General features: G+C 36.8%; 2 protein-coding genes across 4 annotated transcripts in view; both read left to right on the plus strand.

Annotated features, from left to right (window-relative positions):
• banp (BTG3 associated nuclear protein) overlaps positions 1-14,918 on the plus strand; it is a 419,239-nt gene extending 404,321 nt beyond the window's left edge. Inside the window, exon 12 of the transcript XR_015525742.1 lies at positions 14,860-14,918. The gene's annotated coding sequence lies outside the window, so the exon portion shown is untranslated. The remainder of the gene's footprint in view (positions 1-14,859) is intronic.
• The window catches only part of znf469 (zinc finger protein 469), a 467,804-nt gene that overhangs the window by 304,544 nt on the left and 139,739 nt on the right, over positions 1-23,521 (plus strand). Inside the window, exon 3 of one of the 3 annotated variants that reach the window (XR_015526593.1) lies at positions 16,867-17,338. The exons of the other annotated variants lie outside the window; for them this stretch is intronic. The gene's annotated coding sequence lies outside the window, so the exon portion shown is untranslated. Of the gene's footprint in view, positions 1-16,866; positions 17,339-23,521 lie in introns of those variants that run through there. 3 annotated transcript variants of the gene reach the window in all.

Consider the following 23,521-nt stretch of genomic DNA (forward strand, 5'->3'; position numbering starts at 1 on the left):
ATTTGAATTACAAAAATAGGCAACACAGGGGTGAAGTTCACTGAAACATTTTGTTTGCTTTCTTTTTCTTTTTTTCTTTTTTTCTGAAATATCAACCTTGAAATATGCATTTAGGATTTGATTCAGTTACTTATTTTATAAATATCAGCCAATCTGCATGGAAACTTTGAATTAGCCTGTTAAATGAAGCTACTGGGTAGTACAATATGTGACCGTTCCAAAAGCTGCCCTATCTTATGAAAAATCACTTTTTTGTCCAAGTTTGTGAATTTGTTAGATCTTGTGTGAATCTCATCACCTCACACAACTGACAAAATACTCAAATCTCAAAGCATTGTCTTAGCACCAGTCTGGTAACATGCATTACAACCCATCATCACTGTTGATTTCTGCACAATTGGTTGACAGGGCTGGAATAACATAAGGGCTGAGTGGGGCTGAAGCCCCAGGGCCCACAAAAGAGGGGGGTCCTTTGATTGGCTGAAGAATTAATTTGCTCTGACACAGGAAATGCCTCTTTGCGCTATGCTTTCACATGCTGATAATGTGAAGAATTCTTTTCGGCTTGCTGATGTTTAAAAACAGTGATGAGGCTAAACTATTGCACCAGATGTCTCATTTTTTCCCAAAAGGGTCCAATTTTTTTTTTTTTGTGAATGGTCCAGTCAAAGGTAGGCTAACCAAGCGCACTGTAGAACAAATATAACCGAGACAGTGTGCAAAGTAATGGAAGCGTCTACACACCAAGTTATAAAATGGCCATCATTGCGGAGTATCTTTCTCAAGAAAATATATGGCTTAAATCTTAATGAACCAGTTACAAAGCAAAGTTTTGAAGTAATGAATTTCACCTTTTTAAAAACACCAGTAATAATTCAAAGCAATGAAATATTGGCGCTGGCAATAGATCTGAAAAAAAAAAAAATAGGAGATTAAAAGCATGGCTTTTAAAGATATTTTAGGGATTTCTGCTGAGCTAAAAATAAAGGTTTTAAAAGACCATATTTTTTATTTATTTATTTATTTTATTATTAGTTTTATTTTTTGGCTGAATTTGGCAGCCTGTTTAACATTTGAAGATTAAGTTAAATAAGATAAAATATAAAACATTTATAATAACCAAATATAGTGTAAAAGTAGATGTTTTTAATTAGCAAATACATTGTATTACTAGTAGTAGTTGTAGTAGTAGTAATAATAATAATAATAGCAAAACCATGGACCCAATATGTTCTTAATCCAGCCCTGGTGGTAGATGCAGGATTTGAATGGCCCTAGATATAGATTACTGGATGTTGCTGAGACTTATTTAAGCATGTTGTTATTTAAGCATGTTGATGTACCTGCAACTGAAAAAGAATATTGAGTAGGGGGAGTGGCTTGCTTTTTGCACATCATTCACTCATAGCTAATTAATAGTAAGAGGAGCATGGTTAAAAGTTCTATCCAGAGCTTTGAAATGTGCACTATTTATTTGATGTTTTACATATTTAGGGTGAAGCAGAGAGTAATTCTTTCCCATTTAAAATAAAAACAACATTGTTTTAATTTCAGGGGAACAAAGAATGTTGATATAAAGTTGCCATCCGCTTGTTAAGTGTGATGTCATGCGAAGCGCCATCAAGGTCCAAGCGCTATATCAAACTGTATAGGGAGACTCAACAAATGGTAATGATAATTGTTTACAAAGCACATAAACGATCGGAACATATACATCTATGCCTCATATATAATGGCCAGAAGTGATGAATCTTTTTATAAAGTGTTAAAATATACGTGTCCAGAGAATCTTGTATACACCATTTTAAATAAAATTCACTTTAATTTGTGATAATAAGGTCATAATGGTCATAAATTAATATTTTCTCGATTCAAATGTTAGTGGCTTGGACCCGGAAACAGTATTTCACATGTCATGACTTAACAAGCGGATGGAAGCCAGAAAGTCAGCAAGGTAAAAGCAAATGGTTGGGCTTTGGTTAAAGATTACCAAAATAAACTTTTTTTTTTTTTTTTTTTTTGTGGATTAACTTTTACGGATTAATTCTTTACTTTAAGAATAACAATGTGAACATGTTCAATGTTGATTTCAGCTCACTTTAAAATCTTTGATTATATTGCCGTTTAAAACCATAAGGGAAACGTTATGCGCATCTGCTGACCACTTTTGTTTGGATAACTGAAAATGTGTGATTTTATTTAAAAAAAAAATTTTTATTAATTTTTTAATGAATATGTATATATTTTTCATGGATTGTTTCTCAATTTAATTTTTATCTTTGATAAAACCCACTTTGATAAAAAAAATAAAAAAACTTTGATAAACTGTTGATTGATTAACTACACTAGATGTCGAATTGGACATTCTAGGTTGACTCATTTGTATTTACTCAATAACGAAGACCCACTTAAATGTGATTACTGCCAGACTGATCTTACCAAGAAACATTTTGGAATGTGGCCTTTTGAATACAATTAGACAAAGTTTTTATAAGTACAGTACTTTGATGGACGTTTTTAAAACGGTACCACCAGGACGAATTTTAAATTATTTATCAAAATTTGAACTGAAAATCATATTTAACTTTGAATACATTTTTGTGTGAATTTTATTTATTTATATTTTATATATTTGTTTAGATAACTTTTTATTGTATTATGAATTTGTTTTTATCATGTAATATTTTTATGTATATCCATTTTGCCATGAAATAGCCATAAGTTGCTAATGTGGCAATAAAAAAAATTAATGAATAAACAAACATTGATTGGCTAGATAATGGATGTTCGCAATTATGTTTTCAAAACCAGAGTTTCTTGATCTCCCATCAGCATCAATTGATACACCTGTGTATACATGAATACAAACACAATATCAGATTAAGAAATCAAGCTCTTGAGGTGCACTTACAGTAGAATGGGACATGCTCGAACATGTAGATTTGCTTTGGATTTCTTCATAGCGTCTGTCCTGGAGACATTGGCTACAACTACAGGAGATGCTTTGGAAACCGAGTTGTCACTTTCATCCTCATGAGTCCGAATGCCAATGGAGAGATGGATGTTCGCTTCGTTCCTCCTGATGTTTATTCCATCCATTATCAATGGGTTTTTAATAGGCCTGGATGCATGTTTAATGAATGTGCTCCATGCTGTCTGGATTTATTTTCACACTCTTCAAGAGCACTTAGATCAAGTCGACAAGGCCTTCAGATGGAGACAGCCTGCCATCATATTTGTTTTCAGATCTTTGATATCGCAAACAAAACAAATGGCTTCAAAAAAACTGGAGCTGGCCTTCATCTGATGACTTCGGTCGTGAGAACACGCTCCATGTGTTTGAGAGTTGGAAACACAAGCTTGCTTTAGCTGCAATTTCAAGCACGCCGAGCGAGTCCAGAAATCTTTCTAAATCTCTGCGGGGTTCGTGTTTTATTTGATGAATTGTAATGATGTGAGACCTTTGGCCAAATGATTTTTCCTAAAAGGTTTCTTCAGGAGTAAGTGTTTGAAGCTCTCCTTCAGGTCTTTTGGACCTTGCCCTCTATGGTTATAAATTTGAACATTTAAAGACCCGAGTTGAAATAAGACTTCAGAATTAGCCATTGCCGTGACAAGAAGTACTTCAGGCTGCTTGGATACACAGATTTCTTATGGATACGATACAGTTTAGCAAAACATTCTAGTTATGGTTAGTTAGAAAATGTTCAGTTAATGAGTTCTACTTTTATTTAGTATGATAATGTAACATGCAGTATTTATTGTCTGCAATTATATTGTAATTGTAAATTTAATGAGCTGACCTTTCTTGGTATCTCATACACTTCACAAAAACTACAAAAAAAAGTTCTTTAAGACTCCCAAAGCCTTCACTGCGTTATGGAGCCTATTAGACTGCAGTTAGATTGACCGTAATCCAAGTTATGAAAGAAAGAAGTTTGTCTTTATGATATTACACAAGCAACATGTGATAACAATTGGTTGGCATGATATAACAACTCAAGCAATAAATTAATATTAATTGAGGTTTTTTTTAAACAAACATCCCTAAGCTCATTCCCCCCCAAAGAGCCAGTTTCTGTGTCCAAAGATTGGGTCTTCATGGCCTTGACCTTTGACAACTGCTCGATCCACAATGACACTTCCTGAAGTTGGTGGGTCTACAGGAGGATGGTCATGGTCCTTTGAGCTCTGCCTGGCCGGGTTCCATGGGGAAACTCCTTGCCATCTGGTGCTTGCATGCAACCATCAACCCCGAGACTGAATCCAGGGTGGAGCCTGTTTTCAGTGTCTGTTTTTGGTGTTTCACTCATAAGGGTTTTTGGTAACACCTTAGTTTAGGTCATACCTGCCAACACTCCCTTTTTTCCTGGGAGTCTCCCTTATTTCAGACCCATCACCAGTTTTGTTATTTCTCCCGGAAAACACCCGTAATTCCACCCCTCCAACCCCCTCCCCCTGCTCCTCAGCTATTCGTTACAATCTGTAACGCTGTCAGATCAGCCGATCGCTGCGGCTGGCTGAAACCCGGTGCTACAATGTAACCCCCAGCACGATTTTCCAACACGTTCCTGCACTTTCCACCCCTTGGAAAGTCTCAGTACTGGTACAGATATCTAGATATCCCCACCACTCCACCCCCCCCCCCCCCCCCCCCCCCCGTCTCCCAGATTGTCAGAGACGAATGTTGACAGGTATGGTTATGGTCACGCTATTAATTACTATCTGAATCCAGGGTGGAGTCCCAGTGGCACTATACCGGGTGAGGTTACAGTCGTATTGTTTCACTCATAAGGGTTTTTAGTAATACTTTAGGTCACAATTACAACGCTATTACTACTGGCCTAATACCTGCTTATTATTAAGATATTAACGGTTCATTTGGTAGTTCTAAAATATGATCTTATTCTGCATCCCTAATCCTACACAAAACCCAAACCCAACTTATATAAATATTAAATATTAATGAACAGTTAATTTGTAGGTTATTAAGCTAGTAATGCTAGTTAATAGCTTGTTAATACTGTTTTTTTCTGTTATTTTTCTTCACAGTGAGGCAGGACACATCTTTAGTGTCAACCAAAGCATTTTTCTTGAGTTGAGAATTTTTTACTGTTGTCAATGGTAGTGCTGTGTGTTAAACTGCCTGCAGTGTAATGAGGAGCTGAGCATGTGTTTTACACGAAGCACTGAGTATTCAGCATTTTTTTCTATTGCTCCGATAGTTGAAGTGCTCAGAGCTGTGCTTTTTAGAGCACTGCCATTTTCAACACTGCGAAAACTCATCCAAATTACATTCTATGTCTTTCAGTTAACCTTACCAGTATTGCACACCTGTCAGTAAACACATACATATCCCTGTCGCTCATCTCTGGATTGTGACGGTGACACTGTTTGCCAGATTATCCCTTTTTAAAAGGCTAATCATTATTTTATATCACTTCAGTTTCATAAAACCTGCCTGAAATATTTGACGTATTCGTTTTAAAGGGTTCTTCTCAGCAAGTTAACAGAGCTGGGAGACTTTATCGTGCAAAAACAAAAAAAAAAAAACTGTTTAAACAAACCAATATACGGAAATGAATAATTTCTCCCAGCGTGTTTTTCAATTCTAAATCAGAGCATGTCAGCCAATGCAGAACCGTTATAAACATCCATCTGTCGTCCAGAACTATATCCGATCCCCTTTTCTCCTTTGTTTTTTTCCTTTGTGTGAATTGGCAGTCAACTTTACGTTGAGATTTTTAATTATGGCCAAATTCTTTTAAACGCAACTGCCTAGTTCTTTTCAGGACAATGCATTTTAATATCACCCCAACACCATTTAAACAAAACTGCCAACAACGGCACGCAAACCAACTGTATACCAAACATATGGGCTTAGGGGTTTTTACTGCCTCCTGTTTAAGTTTTTCCACCATGAGCTTTAAGGATGAATATTTAGTGGAGTATTGTGCTTGGATATGAGGTGAGAATTGAGCTCCACTGTTTTACGTCCTTGTATGAACAAATCGTCTGGTTAAACTGAGTCTTTCCTGTCCACCCTGGCCCCTGGCGCAGGGCTTGATGGCCTGGCGTGCCGTGCAGGTTCCTGAAGGTGTTAATGGCGTTCACGGCAGGTCAGCGGATCACAATGTGACTGCCTCTGGGCTACATCTTCAGCACAAGTCACCTGCACTTACTCAACACTTCTGTCTGTGGCACAGATTGTTCCCTCGTTAAATGTTTGCTTTGGAGCTTCTGACCTTTGGAGACCCTGTGTCTTCTGCCTGACTACAATTAAATACATTTTGAATTTTTGCATTACAGTGCACACTTGAGGTAGTGCTGCGTTCACAATGCCAAAGCTATGCAGGTGTGCATTTTTTTTTTTTTTTTTTTGTGGATTCATTTTATATACATTCACATTGCATTACTTGAGGAATAGGGGAATTACTAATTTACGTCACACATGATGTCACACGGGTTCAACCGCACTTAGCGGTTACTAAAAAAAAAAGACCGGTTGCAATAGCAAACATGTCGTGTTGTGCAGTGGGATGCCAAATTTGCGAGTCCAAAAGTAGAAAACTCAAGTTTTACCGTACACCACACTGCTTTTAATGCCAACCGCAGATGTCTTTGGCTAACAGCCATAATAAGAGCTGAATGGAGTGAGGACCTAATTAAAAATGCTCGACTCTACAGTTATCATTTCATTTAAGGCAAGTTCACACTATGCTGAATCATACATGTTACTCGTTTTTGATTTGAGCCGTGATTTCAGAAAAGTCAGTTAAATATGGTAATTAAACTGCAGAACTGCAGTTGTTTTGCTTGTTGATGATTACCCAGGCTTTGTACAATTCCGTCTTCTTACGTTGTTTTGGCTAGGCAGAACCTTTGTTGTAGTTTTTACAGATAATTTGTCTATGTTGTAGAACACTCATCTTTTTTGTAATAATTTTATTATCAACTTTCAACTTTTTCTCTGCTGTATAATTAATGATTGTTGAATTAACATTGTGTTCAGTACATTATTTTGATATTGTTTAGATATTCTAGTGAGATATGAGACCATAGTATGTTAAAAAAAAAAAAAAAACTCCAGATGCCTCTTATCTCTGTGACCCGGATAAATACAAGGTTTGCCGAAATGCATAGGCATGCACAGTTTTAAGGAATAGCCATGTCAATTAGGGCTTTTAATATTTTTTCGAGTGCCTTGGACTTTCCTTTACTGTTTATTTTGATAAATCCCTTACCCAAAGAGCGCCAATACGTTAAGGTACCCCTGATCACCTGTTTGATTTTGGATTTTTACCTTAGAATCCTTATCAGCCAATCAGAATCAAGCACTCAGAAACCCTGTAGTATACATAACTATAAATGTACAGAAGTGTGACCACAATCACTTAATACAGTAGAGTCCAAAGTGGCCCTCTTCTGAATTCCGAAACATGACCTGGCATAATTCATCCCTACTCTTTAGTCCATAACTCGAAGAAAGTACTGCTGTCACACTAGGATTTAGCTTAAACCTTTATGTTTAATATATGTGGGAAAGTCATCATGGAAGTGTAGAGAAGGGTTTGGGGTGAATGTTCACCTAACCTTTACATTTTCAAAGGTCTTTTGCAAAGATTTATTAAAAGCAAATTAATATGTATCTGTTGTCAACTTTAGTTTCTCTGATTCCCAGCAGGAGAAGCATTGCCCAGCTGCATAAAGCCCCTTAATTACACTTAAAGGGTAATTTCCCTTTACCTAGGAGAATAATTTCATCACATTTTCCAGTTTCCAATATGGAGAAGGATTCATGCTATTGCATTCCCTTACCTGCCTCTGCAATCTCCATTGTCTCCCATGCGTGTGCATGGTCTTAACCAATGTTATCCTGTGCAGTCTGCCATTAACCAACTCCTGGGAAACCCAACTTCAGTCAAGAGCAGCATTCTTTATATATATATATATATATATATATATATATATATATATATATATATATATATAAACATTCTGTATTGGTCATCCCATCAATAATTACAAAAACTTTGACTACATTGACAACAACATATATTCATCTGTTTGATAAATACTCCAGACACACTCATTATTGCACACAGTTGAAAAAAAAAAAAAAAAAAAAAAACAAGAGAAGTGCTACTCATAGCATTCCACTGGCCATGTGGTTTATGTATTTATATGTATATTATGTATTATGTATATCATTTGAAAAAAAAAATGAAATGATTAATCCTAGACCAATAAAATTACAAGATTGTAATTAGTTTAAATATATTTGCATTTTAATGCATTTCAATGCAGAATTAAATAAAGCACAGCAAGTTCACATGACTTCGATGTAGCATACTTGACTTCGCCACTTGTACAGATTTTCAGTTTGTGGCGTCGCTCACTTTGTGTTTAAGTCCAGAAGCACGGTTCCACAAAAAGCCATTTCAAATCATAGTGGTGGCACTTTTCTCCTATGGTTGCTTTTGAAAACCCTATTGGTTTGGTTTAGGGAAGGGTTTAGTACAGTGGTTCGCTAGGTGATGTGTACGAAAAGCACTTCATGGAATTGTACTGTACAAGGACATGTATCTGAAACATACACCAAACACATAGTTACTCCCAGGGCTGTTTATATCGAAGTTAATATTTAGCTGTGCCATGTTGCTGTTTCGCAACATTAAATTTTTATGAGGTGGGTCATTAGCCCAACGCCCAACCCCCAACTTGGAGGACCAGGACATACACACATACTCTACAGGCAAATTAGCGTACCCAATTTACCTACAGATGTTATTACTTCAATGTGTTCCTTGTGCCGCCATTCATACCGCGGCGACGGCGGTACTTGATGCGCCAGCAGCATTTGACCGCTGGGTGGCACTTTAACCACAGATATTCAGCTTTGCCTTTTCACAATGCTAAACAGACTGTTCTGTAGGCGTAGCTTACTGTATGTGATGTGATGTGATCAATTAAAATATAATTTTAATTTAGTTTTTCTGGTAATAGACATGCTCTTACACTATACTATGCTGTAGAAAAGATACATGGTGAGAAGTCAAAAAGCAAATATAAGAATTAAGTTATTAGCCTTCAGTGCCCGATTAAATTGCGTTGGGGTGAAAATAATGTTTTGATTTCTTTGACTATCATGGCAATGTTATTATCTCAAATCTTAAACGTGCGCATATAGAAAACAGCAAAATAATATAGATTATCCTGCCGGTAGAGCACATCACCTCACAGTTGTGAACTTGCGATCACCTCAACTTACATTTAAAATTTGTTTACCTGTTTATTGTAAACTTTTTAAGTGCAAAGAGGATTCGTTTTGGAAAATAGAATTGAAGAAATGAAAGACAACTAAAGTGAAAGCATAAACATTCAGTACAAATAAGTAGTCTTAAATAAATAAATAAATAAATAAATAAATAAATAAATAAATAAATAAAGCAGTCTTTTAGTCTAAATATAGAGAGATGTAGTTTGCTATTTTGATAGGACTAAGACAAGATATTTTCATTTATGTTTTTAATTTACGTTTTTATTTACATTTTCATTGTTGATTATATTTTACTATCTCATTTTATGTTTCAATTATAGTACATAATAATAAACGAATAATGAAAATAAATAAATAATTAAAATAGGACATAAATTAGGTCTGGCAGGTTTATTTTTAATAATTTAGTTTCAGTTCCGTTTTTTTGTTTCAAAACGTCAATGTTCTGCTTTAAAGTATAACTGTATTGTTTTTTTTTTACTTAATGGCTCAGTAAGTTTTGTATTTTAATTTCATATTCAGTCACCTTGCATATGCGTGTGAAATATAATGTCGCATAACCGCGGAAAAAGAAGAAAAGGCTGTCAGTTAAATCTAATCAAAATTAGCTATATTAAAATACAGCATTTATGTTAATACAGGCAGAGTGTGAACAAACTCATATACTGCATGTCTTTTGACTTGTGGGGTAAACCAGAGCACCTAGAGGAAACCCACACAAACACAGCGAGAACATGCAAACTATACACAGAAATGCCAACTGACCCAACCGGGGCTCAAACCAGTGACCTTCTTGCTGTGAAGCTACAGTGCTACCCACTGCACCACCGTGCCACCTCACAACAAACACATACACTAATTAAAATTTAGACAGTGCCCACTAGAGGTTTAGTCATCAGAAATGTGCAAGGAAACGTACCTGGAGCGCAAAATGTTTAACATTTCACAAAAGAATGTAGGCTAATACAAGTATTTCCAATGAGCCTGGGCTGCACCAAGTTTTTAAGTTCATGGAGAATGTATTGAAAAAGAGAAAATATATAGTGAGTAGCAGCTCAGTGATTAAAAGAAACTGAGGCTACAACTCACATTGTCTTAACTGAAATGGACAATAGCAGATTGGAATTATGCTGTCTGGTCTGAGTCTTGATTTCTGCTACAACATTCAAAAAGGTCAGAAATTGGATTCTCGAAAGACCCCAGTGATAGACGAGTCCCTGCATTGATTCTGTGGGCCGGCGTGAACACCCGCCAGTGACCTACTCACACCTGCAGCTTCTCCATGATGGATCTTCAGCATTATCCAGCCCCCGGCACCTAGACTGCAGCTCTGCACAGGAAGTTTGGCCAGAAGTGAAATTGTCATGCCCAACTAAGCCTGTTTTTATTTTGGCAGTGCATCAGTGGATTTGATCTTCAGTGTTTGGACTTTCAGCAGTGAAATTTAAACCACACTGATGTGAACTAAACTGAACTTCAACTCTAAAAACTGGGCTGATGCATTTTCAATTTGCTAAAGCTGCTATGTTAAGCTGCTTTGATACAATCTACATTGTAAAAGCGCTCTATAAATACAGTTTAATTGAATTTAAATAAAATTAAAATTTACATTGTTAATTTTGCTAGTGAAAATTGTTATTCCGTAGGTGAACAATCACTTCGTTCTAGTTTATCCACTGAAAAAATATATATTTTTAGTAATCTTCAAAATCTGATCATTTTCTTTCTGGATTTTCTTTAGGAATAGCGGATTCTCTCTTGACATCAGTTTGGCAGCTTTAGCCATAATCTTAGCCATGGCCCTCTAGCCGTTAATTTGCTGCCAGTAAATGAAGTGCAAAAAAACAGCCTGCCCCTTACTCAATATTCCGTTTCAGTTGGATGTACGTCAACATACTGAAATAAAAGTCTCTTCGATTGTCTGAATCCCACAGACTTTAAACATATCATTCTGCAGTCCAAGACTGGTGACTCAGTGAAGCTAAACAGAGCTGTCCTGGTCAGTACCTGAATGGGAAACCACATGGGAAAGCTAGGTTGCTGTTGAAAGTGATGTTAGTCATCCGAATGCCCCAGTATAGTGAAGCAGACACTACACTGTCAGTGAGCGGAGTCTTTCAGGTGAGACATTAAACCGAGGTCCTGATTTTCTGTGGTCATTAAAAATCCCATGGTACTTCTTGTAAAAAGTAGGGGTGTAACCATGGTGTCCTGGCTAAGTTTCCATCATCAGCCTTTACCATCCTGGCCTCCAAATCTTCCTATCCACCATATTGGCTTTTTCACTCTCTTTCCACTCCACTAATAGCTGGTGTGTGGTGAGTGCACTGGCGCCGTTGTCCTGTCGCTGCCGTCACATCACCCAAGTGGATGCTGCACACTGGTGGTGGTGGGGAGAGAGACCCCCCCCCCCCCATACATAATAAATGTGCTAAATAAATATTACATAAACACAGTTTCCTTGAGTATAGGTCTGATCATCCAAAGTTCCAAACTTCCAGCAGGATATCGTCCCATGTCACAAAGCTCAAATCATTTTAAAGTGATTTCTTGAACATGAGTTCCCTATACTACAGGGGTCTTCACAAACCATATAGAGTGGTATTTTGAGAAGTGGAGATTTACATCACGGTTGTGCAGGGGCAAATTTAAAGCAATAGTTTGTTACTAGTGTGTCAAAATGAACAATCTTCAAAGTCTAAAGCATGATTATAGCACTTTGTTGAACATATGTCTAATGTAAAAGGCAATTCTGAAGGCAAAAGTGGATCCAACCTCATACCAGCAAGACTTGCCTAATAAAATGGCCAGTTACACATGCTGCATGAAGTACGCCATGTGCTCTAGCATGCCACCCTGAGCGCAGTCAGTGAGAATGGGTGGCAGTCTGGCCCTCAGTGGAGAGTGACAGGGCATAGGCACTACTGCTAGTAAATCTAAATTAAAATTATAAAGTTTCAGTCCGTTTCAGAAGTGTCACATGAGCCACTGTGTCTTTAGCCAAACTACTGCCACAAATCATTTGGCATTGGTAAAGAAGTCACATATGGGTGGTAACTTCCCGAAAGTGTGGCAAGCTTTCACCACATCAGTGCGATATGACTGTTTCTCATTAATCATGTATTTATTTGAGACGCATATGCTATATTTTGAGTCCAAAAACATGGCAGACACACAGAGCACTAAAATAACACACTTTGTTCGTTTTGTTCCCAAACTCTTTGAATAGAGCCAGAGTTTGTATCACCCTCCCGTGGGAAAGAATTGTTTTCTCCATCTCTCCACTAGAATTCAGTTTTTCCAGCCTCATATAGTTTTTTCCCCCTCTACATGTGATAAGTTTTTGTGGGTCTGATACTTTTAAGGTGGTACGTTGGTTAAATATGAAACAAGGACATTGGGAGCTCTTTCTAGCTGGATGGTGGTCAGAGGCACAGCTGGTAACTTTTTAAAAAAGTCTCTTTTTTACAATACAGCTGGAAAATCACGACAGACCTTTTCTGACAAATTTCTGACAGTCAAAAGAGTCTTATTTTGTTCTCTTGCCAATATGTGCAGAAGCGCATGCTATTGAGCAGTCTTTATGATGGATTGGGCTTTAATTTGACCCATATGAGAATCTCTAGGTTGAGAGAAAATTATTAAACCTGAAAGAATTTCTTCTGTAGTTACAGAGCCAGTGGATTCACACCTCAAGAACATTACTGACAACTCTTACAATAGCAAGTGTTTTCATCCATCATTTTCAAAATGCATCTTAAAGTAATAGTCAAAAAAATAAAATAAATAAAAACATTGGAAATACATTGCAGTCACAATTTGAATATTTTTTTTCCAAATATGTCCCAGTTGCAATTTAAATACATTTTCATTATTGTGACTATGTATTGCCACTGCATCTAATTCAATCTCAGTTGTGACTGTTTCATATTTGTGACATCCCTGTCCAGATTGATGCATAATTTTGTTCTTTTTTTTTTTTTTTGTTAGTCACATAATTGCAACTTTCATGTAATGGAGAAATCTCACATTTCAATATTTTGTTTTTTATTTTTACCTTTTCACATTTAAAAAAAAAAATAAATGAAAAAACTATATATATATATATATATATATATATATATATATATATATATATATATATATATATATATATATATATATATATATATATATTGTATGTATTGTATGTATTGTATGACTCTCTACTTTCTTCCCCCATTCATTCACATCTGCACCAGAATAGCAGAAACTACTTCACCAACATCACTTTACAGTAGGGCTGCACGATTTGGGAAAAATATCACATTGCTATTATTAAGGTAAAAATTGTGATTTGCGATATGATAAACAAATGGAATGACTCAACTTGCTTGTTATTAAGAAAAATGCAAACACAGATTACTAATAATGCTGATTTTTTTTTTCACCTGAGATACAGTATACAGTGCAATCTAGCAACAACTAGAAATGAACAATGTTTTTGAATTAAAACAAAGCTGTATAAAATTAAATAACAGTAACATCTTTACATTACTGAAATAAATTACATTAAATTAATTTTAAAATAAAATTAAAAAGTCAAATGTACTGATAAATAAAACAAATACCCATTTTTTTTTTAATATTTTTATATTACTGCATTCATGCATTCATCATACTTTTCTCTGTGCTGCTTCAGGTTCTGATATAAATTTGTCGTGTTGCTACGTGATATAGAAATTTTAGTTTGACATTTTGCACTGAACCTCATTCTGCTCAGCGTACGATATCCTGAAGCCAAAATATCACCAAATAACAGAGGTAGCATTTTTTTTCTGGGCACAAGTTCAGCGTTGGTCTGTTCTGTATCCATTTTCTCCCGTCTCTACACTGTGTGTATAGTCATAAGAAACTAAATAGCTTTTTGATCGACTACTACAAGCTGGAAAAACATCAGATAAATATGCCAATGCAATTAATGTTATAGCTGAATAGATTCAATATTTACACATTTGCTTGAGGAAGGACTGATGGGGGTAGTTACATTACTATTACTATTTTCCATAACGTCTATGCCCTTCCATAACATTAGCTGACATTAAAACTTACAGATAGCACTATAGCTATTTATTGATTTGCAATCTGTCAACGCTGGATGTAAACGTTATGGGACAACAAATAGCTTCAAATGATAGAAAACAGAGCAAACATTAGAAAATATTGACAATAAAATAAAAGGTTTAGTCTATTAAAATAAATGGCCTTAAATTAAATAAAGCTATAAAATCTTTGATTGTATTTGCACACTGATTAAAGTTACTAAAGTTATTTAGTGAAGAATAGCAAATGAATCTCTCATTATTTTGTTTGATAACAGAGGTGTTCATGTAATGAAGCATTCGACTACTTTAGTAACTGTGCTCATTTAAGAGAAAATTAGTTGTGTTTAAAGTAAAACACGCAAGACGGACATGTTTACGTATTTTAAGTGTACTGTCTGTTTAAACACACACCCAAATCTGAGCGGAGCAAAAAAAAAAAAAAAAAAAAAAAAAAAAGCACTTTTCTGACGGTCCGTTACTGCGAGCTCCTCTCAGCGCGAGATCTCCTGGCTAAACAAATGCGACTGCTTAAACGGAGCAGTGCTCGTTATGTCGAGTGAAAAAAAGACAGCTGCGAAACATAACCAGCTTTGTCTTTTTGTAGGAAACACACTTTAGATCTTTTTAGGGTGAGAGGTTTTTGAGTTATTGCCGTCTAACACTGAATGTGTCAGGAATATGGAAAACAAAACCAACTTAACTGCGCTCATTTCTGGCGCCCTCTTGGATGTACAGCGCCCTTAGCATTTGCCTATTCTGCCTATGCAGCGGGCCTTAGTGCAGATAAAACGTTTTTTAAAGGTGCATTTGTATATATATATATATATAGAGAGAGAGAGAGATATGTAACTACATAGAATAGACAGAGATAGATTGATCTCTGCAGCAGCTGCAGATGCAGCTAGTGTGAAAGGCAAACGCTTGCGTGCTGCTTCTGCTTTCCATACGCGCTGCTCACGCACTGCTTTCGATTTTGTTTATTTAATATAATTGCAAGATTTGCTGTAATGTAATCGCATAAGCTGACATCGCGATTGCGATATGATTAATCATGCAGCACTACTTTACAGCTAGTATTTGAATGATTCAATGTCTAAAGTGATGATTTTACTGACATTTTTAGATAATAAGGTTGAACGACATGAAATGTCTTCAGTCTACAAAGATATCTCCCATTATTCTGTTGCAATCAAGAGATCACAATAATTAACCTTGAAAAAAAGCAGTGTGAACACTAATAGATTGCTATTGTGTTTGCAATAAGGAAAAACAGTAAACACATGCAAGACTTCCTCCTTTCTTTCTGTTCCCGAACTAGCTTGCAGTAACGAAAACAGGAGATTCATTAGAAACCAAAGAGAGAGTCAGAGTTATACAAGGAGCCAACACAAAATACATACATTCTTAATATACGAGTCCCATCTCACACTTAACACGTTACAATTAATTTGGTATAAATATTGCACTACAACATAAGAAGGAAAGAGATCGGCTTACCAGTTTTATAATGATTTGATCAGCTGTAATATAAAATTAAGCTAGGTTTGTCCTCCTCCAAGGGTTTATAATGTGGTCTCTGTTGCCAGATTGTGGATTGCGCTGCACAGTTGCCATCTAAACAATTACATTCTCGCCTATAAAAGCCTCAAAAGTATATTACGCTTTCCAACAGCTGCAATATTTGTCAGACTGTAGTGTGTAGCTTTGCTACATGACAAGATTTGCAGTGATAAGCAATTTGGCTGTTTGCACCAGAGGAAACATGACATGAGATGTACCTGAGGTGATCACTGTCATAGTTTTCTGTTGTTCACCTGCAAGAAATAGAAGTCGTTTCTAAAATATAAATTTTAGGTGTTGGTTAGAACAAAACTCATTTTAATATGGAAAATATTCCTTCTACCGCGTGCCGTAGCTTTTAGCTAGAACAAGGGTTAAGTTAGCCTTTAGATTCGACAGTCAGGCACACTACTGTTGGTGTCATCAATCTGGCAACCTGCATTTGCATTTGTTTTGAACCAGGGCTGCAATCCCTGGTTCAACCACTGGGTGTCAATCTTACACACAGCACCTTTAAATTTCACAAACGCAAAATTTTTATGCAATTGTGATAAAATCTGACATTTGCAATAGTAATTCTTAAAGCTGTGGCATTCGAAATCGCTCTCTTTTCACAAAAACTCGTTTATTTCACTCAGAAATGAAAACTAGCTTTCTGACCCCCCAAAAAAGGTGGTAAATGGGGATAGCTTCGCAAAGCTCAAAATGAAGATATGCATGTGCTGTGTATCAGCTTGTTTGCTTTTCTAAATCATTCCAGTGTCTTTCTCACTCCACTATATCTCCAGAAATAGAAATATGTGCATAAATATTACGTTTCCCTGTCAGCTTAAATATTAATGGCAAAGCACAGGCATCATTCCAAGCGTACTCCTTATACACTGGAACTTCACTATCCAGGGTCCTGATAAAGCTTTTCCTTTTTTTTTTTCTTCCCATCAGAGTGGGCTGTGCTCTGGACTCTGCTCTGGAACAGTGGATAAAAGGAGGGTGTTTTTGTTAACTTTGGCTGATGTAAAGAAAGGAGCCGGAATCCTGTTCTCTTCTTCATCTCTTCCCCCCTTTCCTTTCCTGTATCTTCAGGTCCCCAGTAGTTCACGGTAAAAATAAAACAGCACTAAGCCTGGCACCGTGCTCAAGCAGTAGTTAAAGCTGATGGATCGCTGCTGGCTCGGTGCCTGGAGCGCAGCGTTACGAGTCTAGGGGGATCTTGGGAACCCCTGGATGTGGAGCTTGGCGCTGGGTATGGATGCAGGGGGGAGGAGGATGTTGTGGTTGGGTAGACATGAGGTGTGCGCTTGTATGAGCACACATACGCACACTATGGCATGTGTGCATTTTAACATGTCTGTCAAGATAGCACATGGTGACCAGTAGTACACATGGCTGTAGAATAAAATAAAAAAATGTAAATAAATAGGTGGGTCTTTTTAGTGGTACTTATATAATAATATTAATTTTGATTGTATCATATATGATTAGTTTCTTTAATTTAATTCTTTAATTAAAAAAAAAAAACTGTTCAAAAGTAGTTTATAATTTAATTTGATAATTTATTCTAGTGATTTTAAAGATGAATTTTCAGCTTCATTACTCCAGTCTTCAGTTATATCATCCTTCGGAAATCACTCAATGATAATAATAATAATAATAATAATAATAATAATAATATATTTTTTAATGTAATATTAAAAGAAATAATTACTGGGGTAATCATTTCATTTGAAATCACAATTAATAAGAAAGCAGTTGTTTAAAATGTAAAAAAACATTTAACAATTATTTTTTTTATTTAATAAATGCCACCTTGATAAACAGAATCCTTTTCTTAAAAAAAAAAAAAAAAAAAAAAAAAAAAAAAAACTTAAAACAATTGAGCGGTAATGTAAATCCAAACTTTTTAACCAGAATAAAAGTTTTATGCTTTTGATTATTATCAGAATCCAAGGATGACAGTATTACCATCTTATTAATAAATAATGGGCGAGGCAGTGGCGCAGTAGGTAGTGCTGTTGCCTCACAGCAAGAAGGTCGCTGGGTCGCTGGTTCGAACCTCGGCTCAGTAGGCGTTTCTGTGTGGAGTTTGCATGTTCTCCCTGCCTTCGCGTGGGTTTCCTCTGGTTGCTCCGGTTTCCCTCACAGTCCAAAGACATGCGGTACAGGTGAATTGGGTAGGCTAAATTGTCCGTAGGGTATGAGTGTGTGTGTGGATGTTTCCCAGAGATGGGTTGCGGCTGGAAGGGCATCCGCTGCTTAAAAACTTGCTGGATAAGTTGGCAGTTCATTCCGCTGTGGCGACCCTGGATTAATAAAGGGACTAAGCCGACAAGAAAATGATAAATAAAAAAAATAAATAAATAATAATAATATTTTATTAACAAAATTACATTATGGATGAACAAGCTGAAACACTGGAGTTAACACTGAAAGAATAATTATAAAGGAAAAAACAGCTCTTTTTCCATTCGCATTGAATATTCACATTCGTTTTTAAATGCGCTCAAACAAGCATCACTTCTATGACATCTCCAGGGTTCGCTATGTTGCACGACCTGCCGGTTACACACAGCTTCAGGACAGCTTCATATACTTCCATAGGAGTGAACATGGCCTTTCTTTGAAGTGCGGTTTATTTTTAATTCTAATTTCGAGAGATTCACGTGCTTATGATTGAGCTCGGCTAGTCTCTCATCATCTTCACATATAGCGCCAGTCAGATTAATACTGACTCACTATAAATAACCACAGTTTTCCACTTGACCCATCTTCATCTTGAATAATTCCCCCTTCTACTGATAAGGTGGCACACCAGCCCAGTGGTTAGCACTGTTGCCTTACAGCAAGAATGCCACTAGTTCGACCCCTCTGCGGGCCAGAGTGAGTTTTTGTGCGGAGTTTGCATGTTCTCCCTGTGCTCACATGGGTTTTCCCCAGGTTCTCACCGCCCAAAGACATACATTATATGTAGATTGACTACTCCAAAGTAACTTAAGACAAACTTTTACCTCAGCTATTCCTAACCTGTTCACAAGCAGAAGAGTTCTCAAGACCTACCTGAGCTCAAACTCCCCTCTTGCCCTTCAAATGAGAGGGAGCCCCGGGCACAAGAATATTCTGAGCTCAGGGCTTTCTACTGGGATAGCATGCCAAGCATTTAAAATCATGTAGAATTAGGTCATGTCCACAAGTACACGGGTATTTTTATTACCAGGGTTTTCCCAACTTTCGTTTTTTTTTTTTTTTTTTTTTTTTTTAATCTCCTCAGGGTTGACACCTTAAGTAGTTTCATGAGTAAACTGCATACAAGTCAATGCAAAAATGAGAACAGAGCTGGATTAGCGTCCTGCAGAGCAAATATGCAATATGCGATATGTTGGTCACGAACATGCAGAAATTGCCTCATTCACATCTTCTGCTATGTGGACCAATCAGAAAGGAGAAAACTTTGTCAAAAATGATGCCATGATCGAAAAACTTGTTTCAGACAGTTTCAGTCACTGGACAAACAGCTAAACCGCATAGATAAAAGTGTGGTTTTGAAAATACCTGTGTTCATGTAGACAGGGCCTCAAATGCTTAACGGTAATAAGAAGCGGTTTATTACAGGAGGATGATGGACCTTGCTCAGGGAGCAGTGGAGCACAGAAGCATTAGCAGTGAGATGTTGTTATGGTGGGATTATGGGAAGGGTTACAGGGCCGTAGAGGGAGGGTCAGCTGAGACGGGGGGGCAGGAATCCAGGCTAAATCAGGTCTGTCGTTTGGCCCCTTTACCCACGGACAGGTGAGCCACGAGGAACAATAGAGACTTTGTGAAAGAGCTGGACAGGTGCGCTGAGCACCCTCACAGAGCCTCACGGTACACAGCAGCGCTCCGGCCTCCATGTCTCTCGTTTGCTTTATCTCGTCTCGTCTCAGGCCTCATTTAACATAACTCTCTGAGATTCTCAATGCATGCAAAGAAATACCCTTGAGAACGTGCTGTACTTCTAGCTTAGTGACCACAGTGTGCTATTTACAGGGCAACCAGTGCTGAGATAAGTAAAGTTTCTAACAGACCACAGCTTGTGTTAGGGAAAAATCTGAAATATGAAGTTAATGTCTCATAATATGACATAGCGTAGGATTAGAGTTTGACATTATTCTGCTTTACAGGAAATTAGTTTTAGACTCCAAGCTGCAGTAATACATAATAGCCACATACCACACTGATTCACCAGTACCATTCAAATGACAACTAAAAACCTATCTATCACCTGAAGCCCTGTGAACATAACCAGGACAACCTCTTCTCTCCCACGAAACACACCATATGGTCACATTAGAATTATAAGGTTCTATCTGACATTTTTGTCAAAATTGAGTTATTGACATTCTTATTAGATGGCAACTTTATTTACATTTTGGGATGTTTTTTTAATATAATTTGTTCACATTTTAAGACTTTTTATAAATAAAAAAAAACATGTTACACAAATGCGGTTTGCTATTGAATGCAAAAACATTGAAGCTCTAAATCTCAAAATTATTCAGAACACAGATGGACCTTATAATTCAAAAGTAAGGACATGACAACCTCAAAACATTCAATTCTGAGTGTGCCTCAAGCAGATGAGTGGGCTTGAAAAACTGTTGTTGCCATCTACTGGACCTGGCGGGAGCCCTGGGTTCAACTACCTCCGAGCTCAGGGTTCTCTCCCGGGACAGCATGCCAAACCTGCTAACAGTTGTCAAACAATGTCTAAGTGTGAACTCTTGAATTGCATATTTATTGTGAAACATATCAAACATTTAGTGATGACTACTTATTTTACCCACAACAATATTTTCTAATTAAATGGTGCTTTTTTTCACAGACCCTGATGATTTGTTTACAAAATTAATAAAAAGCTAAATCTAGCAAAGTTTTGATAGTTTTTGTTAGGATTTATTTATATTACTCAAATTACTCTATTAAACCCCAGAACAGTGGTTAATGCTGTTGTGAAATCTTGAATTTGAAATCTTTCTCACTTTCTCTTCTGACCAAAGTAATCAAACTCAGTATATTTTTTCCCTCTTGTGAAGTCACAGAAATGTTTTTTTTTTTTTTTTTTTTTTGCTTCAGGAGCAAGTGGAAATGTAAGAACTATATCTGTTGTAGTTTCCATTCACCACTATATACTGTAACTTAACCCAAATATGTGGATTTACAACCTCCAAAAATGTGAAACGCGTCCATTATAATTATGTTCAAACAATAATGAAACCCTTTCCACGAATACAATTGTGTGGGCAGTGCCCATCCAGACTCGGTCTATGCCATAACAGCCTTGTGCCACTGTGGAAAAAGAAACCATACTGGTTTCAGTCCCCAAGCCAAAGCTCTTCTCCAATAATTTAAGATGTTTCCCTTCATTTTGAGTCTGCTCGGCATACCTTTCAAAAGCAATAACTCAAAAACAACTTAGTATGCTGGATTGCCACCACAAGACACAATCAACCACTTACACAACCTCTCACATAACCTGATCATCTACATCATTGTGATTACAGTGCAGGAAATGCATACATGATTATTAATGGCACATGTCAACTGCAGTACTGGAATTTATAAATAATAAAGACAGGCTAGTACAAGTAAGTGACTTAACTTTTAAGGTAAAAAAACATTTAATTACACTCAAACTACTTGTTTGAACTACCCATTTTAAATGAGCTGAATCAACACAGCTCTTCATTTTTTGAGAGGGGTCTGGAAGCAGAACTTTTTGCGCGTGTGTGTAAAACAGTTTAATTTGCACAAAAAAAATTATACATTTTTTTTTCTCTAAAGAAGTTGTTACTCCACCCCGTTTTGAGAATCATTATAGATGTTCATATTATACCTAACATGGTTGAAATGATTGAACTGTGACAGATTTTGGGAAACACACGTCACTACATCACTCTTTCCCCAAACAATGCATCAAACGATGATATGTCATGTTTAGGAAACGCATCCCAGCATTGGCGAATGGCATTTTTAACTGCTTTTCAAGTGTGTTTAAAAAAAAAAAAGTTGAGCTACAAGAACAATAGTTCTCATTCACTAATAATTGTGTAAAATATTTTTTTTTTCCATATTTATAAGCACATAATGGGCAGCATGGTGGCTCAGTTGTTAACACTGTCGCCTCACAGCAAGAATGTGGCTGGTTCGAGTCCCCACTGAAGGAGTGTGGAGTTTGCATGTTCTCCCCGTGTTGGCAAGGGTTTCCTCTGGGTGCTCAGGTTTTCCCCACAGACATGCGCTACCCCAGATCTGGCGACCCCAGATTAATAAAGAAACCAAGCTGAAAAGAAAATGAATGAATGAATGAACAGTTTCTATTAATAAATCATTAACTAATACTTTCAATTCTATGAACTCCTGATTTGCTGTTTATTAGTTATTAAGGCCGTAGTTAGGTTTAGGTATTAGGTAGAATCAGGATGTGGAATAAAGTCATGCAGAATTTGTACTTTAAGTACAAATAAACAGCAAATATCTTTATAATAGACCGATAATAAGCCACCAGTTCATAGTGAGAACTGATCCTTAAACTAAAGTGTTACCAAATAAATAAATAAATAAATAATAATAAAATTATTTATTTTTTTAATATAAAAAAAACCGTAATCATTCTTACTGCAATCTAATAGACGCATTAATGGAGCTGGTTTTATGTCTGCAAATGTATTGGTCTTTTAAATCAAAATGTTAGATTTTGTCTTATCTTTTATTGGTGTTTTCTTGCAAAAGCCAATGGAAAAATCTTGTTGTTGTTGTTGTTGTTGAATGCTAACGTCAGGACCAGTCAACAAAAAAAACTACACCATGCAATGCTTTGTATTTGTGTTTAGAAGGATATGAAGACTTCAGCCTATAGGATGAGTTATATTGAAAATCAAATGATGCATATCAAACAGGAAGCCGTGTTGATAAATCCTTCAGCAGGTAGTGGTGACCGGCGGTGACCCGAGTTACGGTACCATTTTGACTCACTTCCCTTCCTAGCTGTACTGGAGCACAGCCAGCTGCACATGTTATAGGCTGGAGAAACGCCAACTTCCCCCTGCTGCCAGTCACCTCACACACTGGCATCTGGCCATACAGATAAAGACCCGGTTAAACCTTCACACCTACGCCACCTTGGACTTTTCTCAGGCTTTCCCGTAGAGCTGAAACTGCCGGTAAATCTGACACCTTCCGAGCTTGGGATGAAATTAAGATGTAAATATTTATAGTGGCCGCGCTATATAATTAGCTTCATTTAAACAGCCCACCAGCATGACCCTTTCAAAAGGAAATAGGACTGGAAGCTGTTCAGAAGCAAAACAATCCCATGATTATCTTCACAGACGGTGAACTATGAACTGTTTACATAAATTATACACTAAAGAAAGCAGGGGGAAGAAAGTGAAGGGACAATAGTAAAAACATTGTGAAATTTCATCTCACTCCTTCCGTGGAAATCTGTAGATGCTGGAGTAGTTCCCAAACCACAGCGAGTTGTGATTCCTATTCCCCGAGTCCCTATAGGAGTTTTCTTTTTCCAGTGAATAGGTTGTAGGGATGACCACTACCGTACGGGCGG

The sequence above is a fragment of the Danio rerio genome, chromosome 25 (assembly GCF_052040795.2).
Source record: "Danio rerio strain M-AB ecotype USA chromosome 25, GRCz13ab, whole genome shotgun sequence".
Lineage (NCBI taxonomy): Eukaryota > Metazoa > Chordata > Actinopteri > Cypriniformes > Danionidae > Danio > Danio rerio.